This window comes from Notamacropus eugenii, chromosome 5 (genome assembly GCF_028372415.1).
Source record: "Notamacropus eugenii isolate mMacEug1 chromosome 5, mMacEug1.pri_v2, whole genome shotgun sequence".
Taxonomy (NCBI): Eukaryota; Metazoa; Chordata; class Mammalia; order Diprotodontia; family Macropodidae; genus Notamacropus; species Notamacropus eugenii.
Genome location: NC_092876.1, coordinates 101,855,545 through 101,869,440, shown reverse-complemented (window position 1 = coordinate 101,869,440; position 13,896 = coordinate 101,855,545). Strand labels below are relative to the sequence as shown.

Sequence of the window (13,896 nt, the reverse complement as noted above, 5' to 3'; positions counted from 1 at the left end):
AATGGTACATGGTAAGAGTACAGGTCTGACCATGTTACTCCTCTGTCTCCTTCTCTTTGATCCATAACACTGGCCTCCTTGGCATTCCACTAACAACACACTCCATCTCTCTGCTCTAAGCATTGTTTCTGGCTGTTCCCAATGCTTGGAATGCTCTGCCTCTTCCCTTCTGGTTCCTGGATTCTTTCAATTACCAAATAAAATTTTATCTTCTTCAGGAAGCCTTTCCTAATCCCTCTTAACTCTAGAGCATTCTGTTAATTATTTCCCCTTTATCCTCTATATAACTTGTCTGTACATATTTGTTTGCTTTAGGATGGGAACTGTCTTTTGCCTCTTTTTGTATCCCCAGAGCTAAGTACAGAATCTGGCACAGAGAAGCGCTTACTGACTGATTAAATCAAAGTATCAAAGAGCTAAGTGTTATGTCAGGTTTGACAAAGAAAGGTCATGACTAACAAGAGAAGGAGATGTCATATAAGTTGGACTTCAAGGAACAGAAATCAATTGAACAAGTGGGTTAGGTAAAGAGGAAATGGGGAGATTCAGAAGAGTCAGTGAAAGGGACCTAGGTAAAACTCCAGACATTTCAGATTTTGATATATAACTTGGTCCTAGGAATGTATGGTGTATGTATACATACACACACGCACATACATGTATAATTTTCACTTCTGAAATTATGTTTCCCCAACAACTTTCACAGAATCTTAATATTCAAGATGAATAATCATAATTCTAAACACTCATAAACTGCATTGCTGGATTTCATTTTGTTTTCAATAATATATCTTCATATCTAGTTAAATAATTGCTTCATACTAAGATTTTTTTAAAATTATATGATCAAATATTCATGATATTCATGCTACATTTACCAATGGACTCCAGGTGGCAGCAAAGTTCTATCTATCTCAAAGTCAACTTCTAAATCATATATCCATGTATTTAAATAATATTTATGCCTTTAAACTTTTATGGATTGATTTATATAAAAACAGAACAAAACCTGTTCACAGGCAGTTTGTTTTATTATCTTTAAGCACCAATTAGTACTGTACTAATGCTGTAAACAAATTTGTAGGGCAACTAATCAAAGTCCCTTTAGAATAGCAATTAATCATGTATATACATATACACACACAATTCATATATATGATTACATGGGGCAGCTAGGTGATACAGTGGATACAGTGCCAGTCCTGGAGTCAAATCCTCAGACACTTCTTAGCTATGTGGCCCTGAGAGAGTTACCACTTAACCTGGTTTGCCTCAGTTCCTCATCTGTAAAATGAGCTGGGAAAAGACATGGCAAACCACTCCAAACCATTCGGCTAAGAAAACCCCAAAAAGGGATCATCAGATGTCAGACACAACTGAACAACAACAAATATGATTATATGCATATATATGTGTATCACAATATGTTTATGTACATATACATTATATATACTTTTCACATACATTGTCATTTGCTATACAATAGCCACATATGACACATAAATATATACATATACATTATCATTGGTTTCATATATATGCATAGTACCTCTGTATTATACACATGTGTATGTATACATACATATATATGTTTGTGTATATACCCACATACATCAGGATATAAAACATTTTACAACATTTTTTAACACAATAAGGCTATTTAAATTATTCTGACACTGCATTCAGCACACTGCAGCTCAAAAGAAAAACAGGTGAGGGTAGGTAGGGCAGGAATGGAGAAACTACATAGCTGAAGACAAAGGTTCTACTGAAGAGTTAAGTCAGCTTAAATAAATATGTGTATATGTGTACACACAAATATATGAAACAAATGAAAACATGTATGTGTGTATATATGTGAAACATTTTTGAAAAACTAAAATATTACACGAACACATGCTCTGTTTATCAGAGGGTCACTGCTTTAGAGAGGATAAAATAGCACCAAATCACAAGGTTGCTGAAAGGATCCAAAGAGTTAATACATGTAAAGAGCCCAGCTTTATAAATGCTATTATTATTACTGGTATCTAGATTAATCACATTTTTCAGAGTCAGCTTTAAGGTTTATTAAGGTTTCTATATACACCGTCATATCCAAGTCTCCTAATGCTATGAGGTGGATCTCCATTTACAGTTGAGGAACTTGAGGCTCTAAAAGGCTAGTGATATGGCCAAGGTTACTACGTGACAGTGAGGATCTGAATGTGGGCCCTCCTCTTCCACACCCAGCACTCTTTCCATAGTATCATGATGCTTCTGTACATACACTAGTACGTACAAAAACACACATGCTTTTTCTCTTGTTGTTTACCTGAAAAAAACACAAGCTTTAACACCAGTAGCCCCGAATTGCTTGATCTCTCTGACTCTATTTCCTCATCTGTAATAATGAGGATAATACTATTTCCACTAACTACCTCGAAGAACTGTTAGGGCAAAAATGGTGTGTAAACCTTAAAGCAACCTAGAAATAATAATTGCAATATTTTCTGGTTTCTAAGGACACTGCAACAAAGCAAAAGATGTCAGAAGCTATGAAAAAAGCTCTCACAATTAAAATAACATCATAAGGTCATTTTGAAAATATGAAAGAAATTTAGGAATGTAAAGCATCTCACATCAATTATTGATTGTTAACCTATGGAAAGAATCTCATCTAACATTTCTGATCTCAACAAATAAGGCCATTTGAATTATTCTGAAACTGTGCATTCAGGACATTGTAGCCCAAAAGAAAAAGAGGGGACGGAAGGGTGGGAATGGAGAAACCACACAGTGGAAGACAAAGGTTCTATTCAAGAGTCAAGTCAGCATAAATAAGCCAAGCTAACAGATCATGGGAACATGCTACCAAAGCTAAAGGAAAAAAGTGCCAAGAACTGTTACCCTTAAGCTCTAACAGAAAGGCTTCTTAAAGGGGACCAATTTTCAAGTTTTAACTGTTACCACGGAGACAGTGTTGCCCTGGGAGAAAATGCCAACTGCTAGGAAAATTATGCTCTTTTCCCTTGAACTGAACATAAAAGTAGACTATTTGTGAAGAATAACACCTAGGTACCTTAAAGGAGAGGAGAAGGGAAAGACTGGGTTAACCTTTCTGAGTTCAACTAATATTGCCTTTCATTTCTCCATATCAGCCTGCAATAGTTTTTTTGGATATATACACACATACACATATACACACATATACATAAATACTTATGATAAAATATGTACTTTTGCTAAACAAATTTCAGTTTGCTATATTAAAGAATTCTCAATTTTCAAAACTAATTTTTCATAGAACTACATATGAGACTAAAAGAAATATGAATAAAGCAGCAAAACAATTCAATAGTAACATTTCACTGATTCTTATACTACTTTTGCCAAAGAATGATGATGTATGGAAAAATACAAACTAAAAATAGAGAAAGACAAAGTATGCTAAGCAAACATTAAAATGTTATGTGCAGGAAAACTGCTTAAAATGTGAGTGATTGCCTTCAAACATGTAGGAAATGGGAAAATTTATGTGTAATGTACAGATGGCAATAAGGCCACCTAAGAATAAGGTTATAAACAAAATCTCCAGCCTCACAAAACTGTCCCTATCCTTTTCCACGCCATGACAACTGGCATTTTAAATGATGTAAGTGAGAAAAATGGACATCAACGACCTTGAGAAATACAATACTTGTATTGGACAACTGTGTTTTCATTTCTAATTACAATTTTTACTTTGCTTTAGCTTCTCTTTCTAGGCACAGGGTCTTGGGCTCATTTTCATAGATGTAATTTATTATTAACGCAACATGGCTTAGCAGCAGATATCAGAATTTGTATAATATGATACCATAACAATTTTTTTCAATGGAAATATGATCTTATGTTCACTTCCTAGGTGAGCTGATCTTTGACCATCCTGCCCCCCCAATAATCACAAGGTATTTGTGAAATTAACTGTACAGATTTCTTTATGCCTTGATTTCTTTATGTAATATTTTATTTTCCCCCAATTACATGTTAAAACAATTTTTAAACTTTTTTTTAATTTCTGAGCTCCAAATTCTATTCCTTCTTCCTTCTCTGCTTCCTCCCTCCCTGAGACAGTAAGCAATCCAGTATAATTTATATATGTGTAATCATGTAAAATATTTCATGAGTAACTCTGACCATGAAGACTCAAAAAAAGGAAGGAAGAAAGAAAGCAGAAAAAAGCATGCTTCAGTCTATATTCAGACAGTATCAGTTCCTTCTCTGGAGACATCATGAGCACTTTGGGATTACCTTGGATCATTACATTGCTGAGAATAAGTCACTCACAGCTCTTCACTGCACAATGCTGTTGTTACTGTGTACAATGTTCTCCTGGTTCTGCTCACTTCCCTTATCATCTTTCCAGGTTTTTCTAAAATCTGCCTGCTCATCATTTCTTATCGCACAATAATACTCCATCACAATCATATATCACAGCTTGTTTGGCCATTCCCCAACTGATGGGCAAACTCTAAATTTCCATATACCCTGATTTTTTGAGGTGGTGAACATTTCTCTCTGGATGAATAAGAAACTAAGAATGAGACTGGATGAGCAAACAAATTAGTCAAAGCCCGAGGGGCTCTAAATAGCTAATGATGGAAAACAGAAAAACCAAAGGTCTATATATAGGTTCCTGAGCTCTTTGTGGAGGTCACACTTGCAAGGCAGAAGAGGATGAGATTTCTCCCCCTTCCTCCTTCCCAACACTGGCCATAGCATCTAGCAGAGCTTTGAAGAGAGAGAAGCACCCTAACCCTACCCAGTAAATGAAGAATTTCTTAGTTGGGGAGTCATAGTTGAACTACATCCAGCAGGAAGCAGAAACACACACTCCAGATAAAGACATACAGGAGGCGGTCACTAGAAAGGAAGCAACTTCAAGAACTGGACCTCCTGGCTGCAGAGAAGAAAGCCAGGTATGACAAGGAACAAACTCGGCTGAGCAATCTGCCCAGCAGAGACATTGCCCCCATGATGAGCTGTGTGAGGGCTAAACAGAAAAGGACATAGAGTCCTGGGAATTGCTTTACAAGTGGGCCTCATTATAACTGGTCTCTAAGTTTAAGCCCACTCATGGATCTTACAGATGCTGTGTGAAAGTGTGCCCTAACTTTATGGGAATAATGCTTTGTAGCTACTATTCCTTCTATTTAAAAACAAAACAAAACTTTTTTACTCTATTCAAAATCAATCACCCTCACCCCCCCAAAATTAGAGAGTAGAACAGAAAAAGAGGATTATATGAAAACACAAATCTCTTATTATCTACAGCAGAGGTATCAAACATGCTGCCCAATGAGTACTGGGAGATAAAAATGTAATTTGGAGATGTTTAACAAAATAAATAAAAATCAATACAATAACATTAATTTGTGGTCCTCTAAGTCCAGATGTGGCCTGCAGGGATTCATTGCTATTTGAGTTTGGCATCACTGATTTGCAGCTGCCTTTTTTTTCCAAGTATGTAATAAATGAAACATATTACTTTCAAACCTACCCTGCTTCTGTGTTTCCTTCTGAACTTTCCAAATGCTTCAATGAGTCTCTTTTCTTTCTGTTTTTTAGCAATCCTTTTATCAGCTCTTCTCTACCCACCAAATAAAAGGAAATCACAACTCTTGTAACAAATAAGCACAACTCAGTAAAATAAATACACATTTACCACAGCCAAAAAACATATGTATAATTCTGCACCTTACAACCAATACCCTCTGTTAATCATCTTTCTCCTCACCAGTCCTCTGGAGTTGTCATTTATAATGGCATTATTCAGTATTTCTTTACAGTGAAATTGCCAATACATAAATTATTCTTCCAGTTCTGCTCTCCACTGCTGCTACTGCTGGGCTCACCACAGACCATTAATGCGTCCACCTGCTGCCACACTACTGCTGCACTGGGCTTCTGGCCAGCCCCCACCTCAGTGTCTGCATACTTCTCTGTCTAGCTTCTTAGGCTGCCAGAAGCTGGAAAAATGACTCACAGTGATGTTCTCAGGCTTTCATAATCAAAATTTGGTATGGCACACCTACTAAGTCACTGTGGAAGAGACTGTATAGGAGCCAAAGCAAAAATGGTATCTTTCACTCCACCATCCTGACTACACCAACATCAATCAATCTGTCTTTTGAAAAACAGACATAATGAAATGAACTGAAAAACTACTAGCTTGAATGGTATCCTTAAATGGCCACCTAATTCTCCTGCTTCCAAACTATTTCTAATGGACTTCATTGTTATATCAAACAGCTTTTTCTGTACCATGATGATATAAGAAAAAGACATCAATAAAAACTTATTTAAAAAAAAGAAACATAGAACATGGTATATTAGAGTCAGAAGGGACCTTAGAGGCCACTAGCAGCTCAATCCTCTTCATTTTATAGGCAAATGAGACTCAGAGACTCTTCCTCATGGGAGCTCTGAAAGCTAAATTTTAAAATAATAATGGCATCTACCTCCCAGTTTGTTTTAAGGATAAAATAAGATATTTTGAAAGCACTTTGCAAACCTCAAAGTGCTATATAAGTGCTAGCTATTAATACTACTATTATTGTTTTTGTCATTATTATTATTAGCTTGTACCTAAACAAGAATTCTTCCCTGTCGCATATCAACAATTAGCCATCCAGCCTAGTCTCCAGGCAGAGAGAATCCTCTTCATCCTGAAATAGGCCATTTCAATTTAGCATAGACGTATTTGTTATGAATTGTTTCCTTTTGTCAAATCTAAACTGGCTTCTTTGCAATTCTGCCCTCTGATGCCAAGCCCAACAAGTCAAATCCATCTTCCACATGATAGCCTTTCAAATCGTTGAACACAGCTATTATGACCCCAAATGTCCAGTCGTTCTAGCCTATCAAAATTTGGGGGATCATGACTTCACCATCTAATATGTCAGCTGTTCTTCTCAATTTTGTGTCACTTCCCAATCTGATATGCATGTCTTCTTCATCCAAGGCCCTGTGGTGCAGTGACTTGCCCAAAGGCTGAGAACAGATATGTATTCTCTTCCAATCCCCTAGCTTTTCATTGTTTTTGCTGCATATATAGTTGGAATCTAAAGCACCAAATGAGCTGAGGCTGGCAAGGAAATCTAAAGATAACAAAAAGAGCATTTTTAGTTAATTGGGAGGAAAATGAACATCAAAGAAAGCACAAGATTTTTGCTTAAAGTGGATGGGATGGTAAGAACACACAAGTGAAGGCAAGTCTACAAAGGGCTGTCATTCAAAAGAAATATTCAAACTTGTTCTGTACAACCTCAGAGCAGAGAAGTAGGAGCAATGAATGGGCAGAAGCTGCAAAGAGGCCAGCACAAGCTTCATGTCCAGAGAACTTTCCAGCAATCAACTTTCTCCCACCTTGAAGGTCTTCATGTAGAAGGTGACTGAACACTTGCTGGGTATATTATAGTAAGTGTTATTTTGTGTAGGGGAGAAGGTACATGACTGCTGACATCCCTTTGAACTCTCCAATTCTGTGATTCTGTGAATCACTTTCTACCCGTATCATGTAAGCTGTTATAAAGACAGCTACATTTACCAAAAGAATTCAATGGCTACGGTGAAGTACTTCAAATATTTCTGTTAGTCCCATAATTGCTACATTCTTTTGTCTTCTACTTTCATGTATAGTGAGAATGTCATGATCAATATGATTCAGTTCCTCTAGTAATATGACAATTGCTGTTCCCTTGACAAATATCTAATATAAAGAGCATCAACATCCAAATTTGTATTATAGATGGTTTAAAAACTGCACAAATCTTAGTACCCTCTGTTCCCTGCTTCGCCCCTCTAACAGTCAATGCAGAAGATGAAGGCTGTAGAGCACTGTAGACCAATGTATATTTGTCTTCATTTCATGAGTTAGCATTACCAAAGAATTCATAACCAAGCTGCCTGGTCTATTGCCAAGACTATAACCAAAACCCTTCCAGCACTGAACTCATTAGCCTTTTGGAATTCAACCTCATCCCTACACCAGTGCAGTATATGAGCAGGATTTTTTGGAGGTCCATGTTTAACATCTAAGGCAATTTCAACAGGGCTATTGCCTTGCTAACAGCTGTTCTGCTTTCACTTAAGCTGAAGTATCTTTTTTATTAAGCATCCTTATCTCAATTATTCTACTTCATCCCTCCCTTTTTGACCCAGCTCTGAGTGAGACATTCACTTCAAATTAATTCAATTCAGTAAATATTTATTAATCTCCTATATTTGCAAAGTACTATGCTATGCTGGGGATAATTTTTTTTTAATGATGCTATTCCTACTCCTGAAGAAGGAGTTCGTATTTTACCAGGAACAGCTAAGTGCCACAGTGGGGACAACACTAAGCTTGCAGTCGGGAAGACCTGAGTTCAAATCTGACTTCAGACACTTACTAGTTGTGTAACCCTGGACAAGTCACTTAATCCATTTACTTCAGTTTTCTCACCTGCAAAATGGCACAGGACCTATTTCCCAGGGTTGCTGGGAGAATCAAATGAGATACTAATTGTACAGTGATTAGCACAGTGCCTGGCACATAGTAAATGCTATACAAATGTTATCTATTCTTAATATTATTAACTAACACAAAGGATAATGTACACAAATATAATAAAAGGTAGAATAGGATAGGGGTAAAGAACAAAGTACATTAGGAAAAGATGGGAGGACAGAAAGGAGATAATAGCTTCTGAACCTTGAAGGAAAAGAAATCTACAGGGCAGATAAGAGGAAAGCAGACAGTTCAGGCAAAGGGGATGCCCTGCGTGAAAGCATGGAGGCAGAAGATGGTATGCCAAATTTCGAGAAAAAGAAGTAGTTCTCTTTGATCAGAAGAGACAGAGAGAGAGGAAATTATATGAAAGAAGGTAGGGTGGAGCCAGACTGTGGAATACTTTAAATACCAGGCTAAGGAGTTTGTATTTTATCCCACAGCAACAGCAGCCCACTGGAATTTTTTGCTAAAAGCATAAAGTGAAATGCCAATGAAAATAATTCTCAATTGAAAGACTATCTTATTGACAACAGTAATGAAATACGGTACTAAATATACTGGAAAGTTTGGAAGGGAGTAGGTTTGGAAAAAATATGACGTAATGAGGTCTACACAGCAGATTACAATCCATAAAAGGCTTCTCATGCTACACTACTTATTCTCTCGCCCAAAACAGAAAGGAGGATGAAGGGTTTTTTTTTTCATTTATCTCTGCCCTGAAGTACAGAGCCAATCTGCAAATGTTTAGCAAAAAGAGAAGAAAGAAAAGAATCTAAAAACTTGATCTTGGGGCAAAAAAAAGAAAAAAAAAAGGAAACATAAATAAATTCCCAAAGTGAAAATGGGGGAACAGATCCTGTTTCAAGTGGTTAAGTTAACTCTACTAAACATTAAAAGAACAAGAAAGGTAGCATGGTATTAGATATAGAGAGTGGACCTCTAAGTCCCTCCTCTGGAAGACTAGTTGTTTAACTCTGGGCAAGGAATATTACTTCTCAGTACTCAAGGCAACTCTCTAAGACTATAAATTGCAAAGGAGGAACTAGGTTGCATTGGTAGAAAGAGTTTCTTCAGCTGGGAGTTCCATATTGCAATGAAAACAACAGTCCAGTCCCTATTCCTATTTCAAGAACAAATAATTCTTAGTCTACATAAACTATTTTTTAAAGAGGGAACACTGAATTATTGGCTTCTATCCTGGGAAAACCTTGGCCAAAGTCCCACCTTTGGCATAAACTATTTGGTCCATCTGAATTTTCAAGGAGCTTGTTGCTTAGGCAAGGTTCTGTATCTCTTATGCCAAGCTGTTAATTTCCTTTCCAATTCTCTCTTCTATAGTTTTATCATTCCTTTTCCATTTTTTCCTCAAGTATTCTAGTTTCATTTATAAAGAAACATTTTTAAATTGTTATTTTAACTCTTACTTCATCTCTTCCAGGGATTCTAGCTGAGTTTATGCCAAAGGTGTTCTTTTCTGTTTTTGAGGTTTTACTTATAAATGTTTTGGGACCATTCTCTTCTGAGTTTGTGTCTTGAACATCACTGGTAGAGCTTTTTTGTTTATTTGTTTGCCCATTATCCTAGCCTACTTACTGACTTCTGACTTAATGTTAGGGCTGGGCTATACCATACCTCTGGAGAGAAGTTCTGGGCTAGCCCTGTGGCCGTCTTCATAAAGTACTGATTATTGTGTTATTCCAGGATCTCAGAGACAGTCTAGGGATCAAAGTAGTCTGATTCAGGGCAAGGTCTGTTTGCTGGTCCCTTGATCTGAGTTCCAGCTGACCTGGTTTGGGTCTATGCAAGAGTAGACTGATGCTGGACTCCACTCCTACTAGCCAGCTGGTAAGTTTAGAGTGGTAGAATTATAGATTCCCCCTTCCTGCCTTGGTTATTCCTCTGCAGGCTGGACTAGATGCTGGAAGTGAGACCCTGCTCTGCGTCTAGGTTCTGAGCCAAACAACTACTACTAGTAGATTTTGAACTTAATCCTTTTTCTGTATTTGACCTACGGACTTCCTTACTAGGAATGCTACCACACCTTATACATTCCCTTCTCATTCTGCCCTGGATTTGTGACCCAGAAGCAAGTGGTAAGGGACAAAGGTTCACACCTCTTCGGGTCATAATGTCCCAGGGTGGGTCTTGGGCTTTATCTTGTATACAGTTTTTCCCTGACTGCTAGAATGCTCAGCATATAACATGCTTATGGACGTACTCCAAACCTAGTGTTCTCAGACTTCCCTATGCCAAGTTGGGCTGCACAAAGGACTAATTGGGCCTTTTTCTGGATTTTTCCAGAATCCTAATAGTATTCAGTCTGGCATATTTTCTAGATCTGTTTAGGAGACCTGGTAGAAATGAGCTCACCATACTGCTTCCCACTGCTCCACAGTCTGGCTCCATACTACTTGGCTAAAGCTTTATCAATTTCATTCATTTTCAAAAAACAGTTTTTAGTTTTATCATTTCTTTTCAGTTTATCTATTTCTCCTCTCATTCTTGATATCTCCTCTTAAGTTTACTTTGGGTTTATCTGTTGACTTTATAATTTTTTAAATGCATATTCTTTTATTAATCTTCCTTTTTTAGTATATGTTTGTAATGAAATGCTTTTTCCCCTTAGGAGAGAATCTTAATATTAAAAATAATACTATTTAAAATTAGAAGAGAGGGAGATTGGCTACCTCTGACAGCTATGGGTAGAAGATATACTCTTAACCAAACAAGGGAAAGAGGCAATTACAAAAAGTAAAACCTAACTCTGATTACATGAAACCAAAAATCTTTTGCACAAACAAAATTCATCTAGGATAAGAAGGAAAACGGTTGAATGGGGACAAAATTCTTTATATCAAATTTATTTAATAAGGGTTTAGTATCTGTGAGAGAGAGTACGTGAGTGTGTGTGTGTGTGTGTATGTATGTGTATAAAATCAACAGCCATTCTTCAACAGACAAGAGCTCAAAGGATCTAAAAAACAGTTATGCAAAGAAGAATTTTAAATTATTAACTATCACATGAAAGAATGCTCCAAATCACTGACAGTAAGAGAAATGCCAATTAAAATGATCATGAGGTTTTGACTCACACCAGGCAAAATGACAAACATGACAAAAGATGGCAATAATCACTAGTGTATGGACTATGGAAAGGTAATAATGTAAGTAATACATGGTTCATCCGGCTATAAGTTTGCCCAACCATTTTGAAATTATGCAAATATAAATGCCTAAAATGTCCATACACTTTGACACAGAGATTTCATTTTGAGGTTTATACCTCAAGATCATTCACAGATTCAAAAGAAAGTTTGTGCGTGTGTGCATGTGTGTGTATACATATATGTATATATACATATATATATATATATATATATATATATATATATATATATATATATATATATATATATACATATGTGTATATACACCAAAAAAGTTAAAACAGTATTTTTTGTGACAGCAAAGAATTTGAAACAAAGTAGATGCCTATTAGTTAGGGAAGAATTAAACAAACTGTAGTGTATGAATATAATGAAATATTACTGTGACGTAAAAAAAATTAATATAATGAATACAGAAAAGCATAGAAAGACTTATATTAATTGATGCAGAGAGAAGTGAGCAGAGCCAAGAAAACAACATACAAAATGACTGCAACAATGTAAATAGAAATAATAGTCATAAAAAACTAAAAGAAAATGCTATGAAATTACAAAGAAACATGTGTTTAAAGAATTATGGGAAGACACTTTTGCCCTATCCCCATGAAAAGAGGTGAGAGGTTCACATATGTTATTTCTTTTGCTTTTTTTGTCTTTAAAAATTGCTATTTGTTGTATAGGTTGGTTTTCTGAGAAGGAAAAGGAGAGGGACTTTGGGGAAATCTATGATGATGTTAAGAAACAAAATATAGCAATAAAGACTTAAAAAAAAAAAAAGAAGGTAGTATCCAAGATTAGCATTTAGATTTCTGGACAAATAATATAAATAATAAAAACCAAAAATCAACAAATGTTGAAAAGACTTTTGAAAAGCACTCATTTCTGTGAAAAACTCTAGGAAAAGGCCTAAATGGACCTTTCCTTAACATGACAAAAAACATCTACCTAAACCTAAGAGCAAATATTTCACACAATGGAGAAAATTTAAAAGCTTTTCTGACATGACACCAATTATCACTACTACTATTTAACAAAATTCTAGATTAAGGGAATAACCACAGAAATGAAGAAACAAAATTAGCACATTAGCATTTACCAAAAATATGATGATTTTCTTAGGAAACTCTAAAGAAACAAACAAAAAGTTAATCGAAACAAATTCAGTAAAGTTATAGGACATTAAAAAAAATTCACATTAAATCATTGACATGCCCAGATATTACCAACAGAACCCAGGAGGAGGAGCTAGAATGAGAAATTCCATTCAAAATAAGTAGGGAAGGTATAAAGTACTTGGTAGTGTATACACCAAAGTACATGCAAGAACTATATGAATCCAACTTTATTATAAAATACTCTTTACAAAATTAAGTTAGACCTAAATGATTGGAAAAGTAATAATTGCTTGGTAAGTACAGTCAACAAAATAAAAATCACATTTACTGAAATTAATTTACTATACCAACCAAAAACCAAAATAGTATTTTGTAGAGCTAGAAAAAAATAATTTAAAAAATTCACATGGAAGAATAAAAGTCAAGAATTTCAAGAATAATAATGAAAAAAGTGGAAAGGGAGGCTATCCATACTAGATCTCAATCTGTACTACATAGTCAAAATCATTAAAATGATTTGGTACAGTTAAAAATAGAGGTTGATCAGTGAAAAAAAATAGGTATATAACATACAGAAACAAATACAGTAAACATAATATTTGAATTAAACCTAAAGATCTTAGTTGTGAGGGGAATAACTTATCTGACAAAGATCACTGGAAAATTGGACAGCAGGTTGACAAAAATAGGTTTAGACCAACCTCTCACAGCAGATACCAAGATAATCTCCAAATGGAGATATACGTACCCTAACTGCATAAAGTCATGTCATAAGTAGATTAACAGCAATGGTCATTTACTGCTGAAGACTTGTGCACTGCATGACCTTCTCATCACCAACACTGTCTTCCATTTACCTAAATGCAATAAAACTTCATGGATGTACTCTTGCAGCAAACAATGGCATCTAAGAGATTATGTGATTGTAAGGAGAAGAGACAGACAAGATGTGAGAATGACAAAGGCAATGTGTGGTGCAGAGTGCTGGACTGATCATAGACTTACCATTTCCAAGCTAAATATTCGCATTAATCAAAAGTGCCACCCCCAAGGCAAAATGACTACCAGAAGAATTAAGGTCAACAAATTAGAGCTCTTC

General features: G+C 35.8%; 1 protein-coding gene across 1 annotated transcript in view; it reads right to left on the bottom strand.

Annotated features, from left to right (window-relative positions):
- COG6 (component of oligomeric golgi complex 6) overlaps positions 1–13,896 on the bottom strand; it is a 149,918-nt gene that overhangs the window by 113,802 nt on the left and 22,220 nt on the right. The window lies entirely within an intron of this gene.